This window comes from Tupaia chinensis, unplaced genomic scaffold (genome assembly GCF_000334495.1).
Source record: "Tupaia chinensis unplaced genomic scaffold, TupChi_1.0 Scaffold145367_1, whole genome shotgun sequence".
NCBI lineage: Eukaryota > Metazoa > Chordata > Mammalia > Scandentia > Tupaiidae > Tupaia > Tupaia belangeri.
The window spans coordinates 550351-559139 of NW_006205228.1; positions in this window are offsets into that span (position 1 = coordinate 550351).

Consider the following 8789-nt stretch of genomic DNA (forward strand, 5'->3'; position numbering starts at 1 on the left):
AGAATATGATGGGGGGGGGGGCGTTCTTCCAAAAGTACACAAAAAATGTATATTGTGAAGAAACTGTGCAGGGATTTCAATATGTTTTTGCACCAAAATTAACTTGTGCTATAGTTTCTTTTCTCCACTCATTAAATTTGAGGTCCCATCATAGAAGAGACCAGAAACCCAAGAAGAGAGGCTGGATGTCTCCACCTACCATAACCCTTAGCAAACGCCTGCTGACTTTCTGACTTCCTCTTCCTGCAACTTTCTGTTTCTCAGAATCATCTCAGGCTACAAAAATACACTTTGGTCAGGGCATAAACAACAAATTTCATAGGACTCAACATTACAGAACCCATCAGGAAACCTCAGATGTCCTATGGTCAACAATCAGCAGGTCAGAAGTGGAGTTATCATTTTGGTATAGGTTATAGCCTGAATAGCAGAGAGACGTCAGCTTGCTGAAATTCAGTAGGAGCACACAGGATTATTTTTAGAACTTAGCCATATGAAATATCTATTGAAATGATAACTGTGAAAATAGAATATATATTTGTGCTGTGTGTGTATATATATATATAAAATATATACATACATTTATGTATATTTGTATATAGATGTGTGTGCCTCTGTGTGCATTTTTAAAAAAGTATTTTGATGCTATTATTTGGAATATATTCAGTAAAACTCTCAACAATGCCTGATTCAGGTCAAGAACAGCAAGTATCAAAGCACTCTCATTTTCTTGGGTAAAGAAGTATGTTCTGCTCCAGGTCTCTGATCGCTTTTTTTTTTTTCTTAGCAGAAAGGTTACAGGATTTGATTCTTTTCTAGGTCCATCTTTTGTGAAACAGAAGTAAATATTATCCTTTTGTCTTTCTGAGTTCTTTGCTTTAGCAGAGAATTTATCAGAGGATTTTCATTTGGTAGGGCAAAGCTTTCCTACAATCATAAAAATGTATTACTGGGGAAAATTGTGTTTATTCCAAACCTCTGCCCAGATTGTACTAGAGAGGCAGAAAGGTTGTAGTGTTTATAAACTCCTCCCTGCGTGGCATGATTTCAGAAAGTATGAACTGCAGTGTCCCTTCATTTCCTTGTGGTATATGCCATTGGTACACCTTCTGGTGTGCTGGAAGTAAGGGTAAGAGATGGCAGACACCAGGGATAACTTATTTTACGATGGAACACAGAGTCTAAAATGGGAAATATTTTGAACACACGTTATTCTTTCTGAGGACCCTTTCAACAACTTGACTGCTGTTCCCCTCGCAAAGGTCTCCCCGCACTATGTGTCTCTATTTCTGTCTCTTATCACCCCACCTTTTTATCCTGATCCCTACCATCTTTTTGGCTCCCTTGTTCCTCTTCTTCCACAAGTCCAGCTCCTTCTTACCATTTGACCTGGACTGCTAGGTGCCCCCAGATATGACAATGCTGTATAAATTGAAAAAAAACCTTTTTTAAAAACTTAACTCTGAAGTTCTCACTCAGTGTTGACTAGGTTAACACATTCATGTTGACCAGAGTGTGATGAATCTGTCTCAATCTCTGGTAACAGTTAGAAAAATGCTTTACAAGACCACTCTGGTTAGGCTAAAACAAGGCCATGCCACTTTCGTGGTTTATGACCTATGAATGGAAGAATGAAAGGCTACACAGAAACATAAAATAGGTTGGCAGAACTCCTTCAGTTGAACCAAGTTCACTGTTTTGAGTCAGTTGGATAAAGAAGGAGGAAACCTCAGACATTCCAAACTATGATTCTGTTGATGAAACAGCTTGAGAGAAACAAAAAGTTCTTTGCAAATACAAAGCAGAACTATCAATATGTGAGCAGATACTGCAAAGAAGGAAAAAAGAGAGAAGGCCACAAACCCACAGGTAAGGCCCTTTGACCTCACAGATAGCTTGCACAGAAACAGAATGACTCTTAGGATGACACTTATGGTTTCAACAATTGCCTTTGAGGAAGTTAGAAATAACCCTGCTGAGTAAGTGCTCATCTAACCTCAGATGTAGTAGGCCGTAGTGCCAGGTGCGAATGTAGCATCTGGCATTTGACAAGAGCACAGTTACTAAAGACTCACAACTGTCATGGGTAAGGTGCAGGTTGCTCTACCACATAAACCACTTGGAGAAGACATGCTGGTTAACAAGCTGGGCCGTGTTTATTGGAGCACTATTTACAACAGCCAAGATGAGCAACCAACCTAAGTGTTCATCAGCTAATGAATGGATGAAGATGTGGTAATGTACTTGTACCCTGTCCTTTGTAGCATTATCCCTATGCTCCGGAAAATTATGCAAAGTGACACCAACCTGGCACTCATTGAAAAACAAATAGCATGTGTGCTTGCATATAAATGGAAGTTAAAAGATTTGACCCAAAGATGGGGAGTGAAGAAGCTGGGAAGGAGAGGTGGTGGTCTTGTTTTCAAATCAGCACAAGAATAAGCGGACATTCAGGTTTAGCCACATTAAAGGAGGCTTTATTAAGCTAGTGGCTACAGGAGGACTCATTCCCTGAAAAACTCCTGCTAGGGGGGAGGGGGTAACAGTCTCTTTTAAAACATTTACCAGAGCTTAAACATGGTAAAGTCTAGTTCGAACTGACTTGGAGTGATTCATGGTCTGTAGTTGCTGGGCACCGTTGTTCACCAGTGGAAATGCCTGTTCAGACTGGCCTGGGCCAGTACTTGTGCTAGGCAGCCACTGGGCTCAGTTGCTTACAGGGAGGTGGTGATGTAGTACTTCCCAAGGTCATGCAACCAGTTTACAGAAGCAGAGAAGCATTTGTTAAGGGACTTGTGGAAATAACAAAATTTCTCACAGGACAGAAACCAGGGCTGAAATCAAAATTAGAAGCACGGTTGAGTGAAGACTTAACAAGGGCAAGAATGAAGGGGCCTAAGCCAGAGGCTGATCCAACCTTTCCATACATCAGCAGCAGCCTATCTTTTTCTGGCTATCTCGTTGCTGAGGCCCTTTTCTGCTGTCTGGGAAGTACTGATTTTACATGGTTAAGGGACTTCTTTTGAGCTAAAGGCACCGACTGCAGTGAGATTTCTCACATATAAGAGATAGGAGGACACCCGCAGGAGCTCTCCGTACCATCCTTAGTCAGGTAGACTGTGATAGCCAGACTTATAGCAAAGTCAAAGTAATTACAAGAGGGTTATGATTAGGGTGTTATTTCATATCTTCTGGGCGCATTCAGGACAGTCTTTGTGCGTTTTTCCAGGAAGATATAGCCTCAATCTTCTGCTGTGCATAGATGGGTCAGTTTTCAGAGTGACCAAAGCAGAACTGTAGCCCTCTCAGGTCTCTGGAGTCAAACTTGCTTTCTCCAGATGGTCAAGCCTAGATTGTAAGGCGAAGGCTGGATGACCCTGGAAGGCAGACAGATACAGAAGAAGGCATCCTGCTAACAATGTGTCAAAATGGTCTCTTAAAGTTTGTGGTTATGACTCACTTATTATAAAGATACTATGCCAGTGGGGCCAGCAGTTAGCATAATGGCTATGTCTCTGGACTCTCATAGTCTACCACGGTTCGAGTCCCGGACGTGGTGATTTAAACTCATGCTGGGTTCATGTGCGTGCATGCTCAAGATCCCGAGAGGGGAATGGAGGAGAGGGGATTGTGGTGTGGCCATCCCACCTGGGGGATGATTTCTTGCTTTCTGTCTCTCTGTCTTTCTGGCGAGTGCACATACCCTATGGCAGAAAAACTCTCAAAAAAAAAATATATATAATGCCAGCGACAGGATGAGGGAAGAGTCCTGTTATCGGATATGCCAAAATGATCATCTATGTTTGTGGGCATGTAAACAGAGTCAGTGGGTTTTAAATAGCTTCGCCAACCTAAAGACATCTCTGTATTCGTTATTGCTAGTTTAGAGTCTAGCAAATTTGGTCTCTCATTACCATATTTAGACTGTGTTTCAGCACTGAATATTGTGGTACAGTTTTTTATAGTCACCTTAGATACCATCTGTCATATATACATCTTTTCATTAAATATTTCTATTCTTTAAGATCCCCTCTCAGACCTTCTCTCACATAACTCAAACCTTTTGCGACATGCGGTATACCTTGATAATCTGTCCCCTTTTAGTTTGTGCATTCTGGAATAATCCAGCCAACTTACTTTAGGACAAAATTTTTTTACCATACAAAACTCCTTCTATATTGAAATGTTCTCTTTATATTTAAGCTTTTTTTTTTTTTACCACAAATACACTTTCATAACTATATCTTTCTTTCCACATCTCTTTCCTACTTACTCTTTCCTTTCTACATTGATTCTCTCTCTCTCTCTTTTTTTTTTTTTTAATAAATTTGACTTTGGTCATAGTTGTTAACTCATAATTTAGACAAGGAATGTATTTTGTTTGTCATTTTAAGGATTACCTTAGGCTTGCCAAAACCTGTCTCTTGTTCTTTGGCCTAGCCTGGGAAATCTGACACCCTTTAGCTTGTAACTTCATATGTCAGACTATACATATTTATCAAAAATTTGGACTCATAGCAATATTAGCTGTTAGTGCATAATGGCAGCTTACGGATATATATTTTACAAATGAATAAAAACTGTGTCACAGATTTCCCAATATAGAACAAAACATTCTTATTCATAGCAGCAAGATCTTAATCTTTTGAAAAAAAAAAAAAAAACAACTAGAAGTCATCAAACAAAGCAACTGACCATGAAAAGAAAGCCCTGAACACCCGAGGGATGAGAAAGTGTTAACTCAGTGCCTCTCAGCACTAAACTGAAGAGCACTAAAGACTTGTTAGGCTGTTATCAGGGCTACAGGGTCACTAACAGTTGCTATGTTGCTATGGGGACAGGGCTACAAGGTCACCACAGGCTGTCATGTGTTTTTAAGTTTTAAGCATGCCCGTTATCTTATTTTCATTCCCATGAGAGATAAAACACATTAAAAATATTGATCTCCTTGGTCCTTGAGACTTTTTTTTGATATAGAAAAATGGATAAGATAAAGGAAGGTCTTGGTAATACCTCAGCCCTGTTGGGGGTGTCACTACATAGTTCACGGATAGAGTACCCACATCTGAAAGGCAGGCTCAGCTTAGAAGCTCCCAATAGTAATAAAACATCTTTTTTTTTTTTTTTTTGAGTGGTTTTTACGATAGGGTGCGTGCGCTTTCCAGAAAGACAGAGACAAAGAGACAGAAAACAAAAAATCACCCCCCAGGGGAAATAGCCATGCCACAATCCCTTCTACTCCATTCTCCTCTTGGGATCTTGGGCACACACGCACACGTGCCCAGCAGGAGTCTAAGCCATTGGGTCTGGGACTTGAACCACAGTTGACCACTTGGGAGTTCAGCAACATAGCCATTACGCTAACTGCTGGTCCCGAGGCTTACCCCCATCCTCAGAGTGACTGTGTTGTCCTGGGTTCCCACTGGAAAAGAGCCCTGGCCTAGATTGGTCAGCTTCCTCTAAGTTGAAGAGCTTCTCCTTTCTTCTATCTCCCCTTCATGGTTCTGGACAATCTCTTGACCAGTGCCCTTTCTTACCACAACATTTGCATTGGTCCTTAGCTAAGGAGGGTCATGATCCCTTCCTTTTAATCTCTTTGGCCTTACACTTTTGTAACGTGAGGTTGATTTAGATTATTTTTTCTGTGGATCGCCCTCCAGGTCCTAATGCAGCGTTTTTAGTCTCTGCTTTTATTTTATTCTACTCCTCAGATTTGGGAGTAACCAGAAGCTGCTGGTAAAGATCACTCATTGAGAAAAGAACATAAACCAAGAAAGGACGACCCTGGGATGCCCTTTTGTTGGAGGGGCCTCCCTTAAATGTAGGAGTACCCCCTTGGTGGTGGAGGCCACTCCCTGCATACCCCCATCTCCTGGGATCTGCGTCAGGTACCTGATGGTGAGAAGGGAGCAGAGGGAGTAGCTTCAGCTTCACCCTGATCATCTTCCCTCCCTGGGTGTTTTCTGTTTGGGTTATGGTGGGGAGAAAGGTTTGACTCTTCTGAGACTGAATGAAAAACCATAGACCTTTGACTCCTTGTTTGGTATGAGGCTATAGGGCTCAATATTAGAATGTGCTCTCTTGTGTTTAAGGAACAATTTTGTAATCAAAGTAGAGGGTTTTTTAGAAGAGTCAGTCATTGACTGATATATGGGAACTGATCTGGATACCCTAAGCTGCCACTTGAGATGTCCAAGACAACCTTCCAAACTGCTTGCAATTGTCCAGGGCAGTATGACCCAGTGGCTGGCCATCCTACTTCAAAGGAGGTCCATATGTTTCACAAAGGGTCTTTAGCTTACTCTTTGATAACTTTGTTTCATAGTCCTCTCCTTTCTCAAAGGCCTTTCTGAAATGCTTAAACATACATTTCACCAGGGTTTTTTTTTTTTTTTTCCTTTTTTTGGAGAGGTTTTTGCTATAGGGCGCGTGCACTCACCAGACAGACAGAGAGAGACAGAGAGACAGAAAGCGAGAAATCACCCGCCAGGGGGGATGGCCACACTGCAATCCCTTCTCCTCCATTCTCCTCTTGGGATCTTGGGCATGCACGCACATGCGCCCGGCATGAGTTTAAGCCACTGGGTCCAGGACTCGAACCACAGTCGACTACGTGGGGGTCCAGCGACATAGCCATTACACTAACTGCTGGTCCCTACCAGGGTTTTAATGGAACTAGTTTGACCACCCGTGGTAAAAACAACTCCGGAGTTCAGGAAGGCAGATATGACTTCTGAGCATGTGCCTTCTCCCTGCCACTCTTCCAGTCTGGAGATTCATCACCCCTGCCCTTGCTGCTGCTGCAGCCTAGAGCTGTGTGCTGAGCGGTGCAAGAGGAGCCAAGCAGTGCAAGGATGTCTGGGTTGTAAAACACCTCCTTGAGCACCAGTGCACTCTGCCCACCTCACCCGTGCACTGCCGACAAGTTATGTTGGGCTTTTTGCAAGTTAGAAACACCACAGTGCAACGAAAACCCCAATGCTTCCCAAGTAAGCTAAAGCTAAGAAGAACCTTAAGAACCTACTCAAGTTGCTAGGAGCCACTGATATCAATGCCAGGCAAACAGAAGGACTTGTGTAATGGGAGGTACTCTGCCAAGGGGTTCAGGGCATGCAACCTGAGGGAACATGGTTATGACCTCCAAGACCACCTAGGGGCTTGTCTGATCCCATCACAATCTAGAGGAAAGGGTTGTGATTGCATGTGAGTGAGTGCACTAAGTGGAGAGTTCTGTGTGTGGGAATGTGAGGAAAGGGTTGTGATTGCATGTGAGTGAGTGCACTAAGTGGAGAGTTCTGTGTGTGGGAGTGTGAGTGGTGAAATCACCAATGCAAAAATCTCCAATTGATGAAGGCTTTTTCACTCCCAGATGGCACGGTCTACAGCGGGACTGATGAGATTGCTAATACTGAGGTCAAAAAGATTCCAGGCTGGAATGGAGTGTCTGGGTTTCTGGTCTAAACTCTAGGGCAATAGCCTTGGAATCATTCTTGCATGCTCCTGGCAGGGCTTAAAAGAGCGCATCCTAGTTTTAAATCTCTAAAGCAATGACACCATCCTTCAGTGAAAGGACAGAGGTATTTAGCTTGTAAGAAATGTAGGTGGACTAACAACAAGAGGGTAGGTCCCCTTGCAAAATCTTCCCTAAATTGGTGATTTTCCCTCTGAGTGACAGACAAAAGAACAGGGCAATGACAAAAAAAAAAAAAGAATAAGTGGGAATAGGTGGTAGGACCTAACCAACACAGGGTAGATTTTTTAAACAGCTGTACCTAGACTGCTGACATCAGAGGCAATTTTCGAAGAGGGAGATGAGTGAGGAGAGCCTTTGTGTGCTCACTCAGGGAAGTTTCCTGGACTTGCTCCAGGAAAGAAGTGCCCAGTGCACAATGGAGACAGCCTTTCTTGACATACGAGAGAATTAAGTATCCCCGTGTTTTCTCCCTGCAACGATGCCGTTAAGACACACACAGCGTGGGATGTCTCCTCCGAAGGGATGACCAAACAAGTGTCCACCTGGCTGCCTCCCTCCAAGGAACTTTAGTGCCTCTTAGCACTGGTTGCCTGGTACCAACCCCCAGGTAGGACTGGACATGCAGGGAGGCATGGAATCTCCCAGTGCTCAGTGCACCCTTAAGCTGTATGAGGACACCGCAGAACTGCAGATGAATACCTACTCAGACTCTGTAGCTAAAGCCATAGAGCCACCAACACAGTCACACGGTCACTCATTCACCATTCACACAAGAGGTTAAAAACATTCCATCCCACCAAGAAATATTCCTTAAAGTGACGATAGAGACGGAAAGGACTTATAAAAGAGGGAAATCCTAAGAGATAGGAGGGACTTGAACCCTCAATCTAGTAACTTCGACCACTAGGCTTCAATCTAGCTCCCAATTCCAACAACGTCATGATGGAATCTGAGTAGAGGCTCCTTCTATTGCATCCAGTTGGCCCTTAAATTCCACTAGGCACCCCTCCTTGTTATTACTATTCAGGGTGCATGGCCCGCACCAGCCTCATACTTCGCAGTCAACAGGACTTAATCAGAAAGTTAAGGAGAAACAGAGAAGAATAAAACAGAAAATACTGTGGAGGTTTTCTTACCGAACTCTGTGGTTGGAAAAAGCAGTTGGTGTCCCCTGTCTGGCCATCAATAACTCAGAAAGGTGTCTCTGGGGCTCTGGAACATCTCAGGTGGCACCTCCCTGAGAGTATCCTAAATGTTGGGTGGCCAGGACGGTGAGGCTACCATCAATGGATACATCACTCAGGTACCTTAGGTA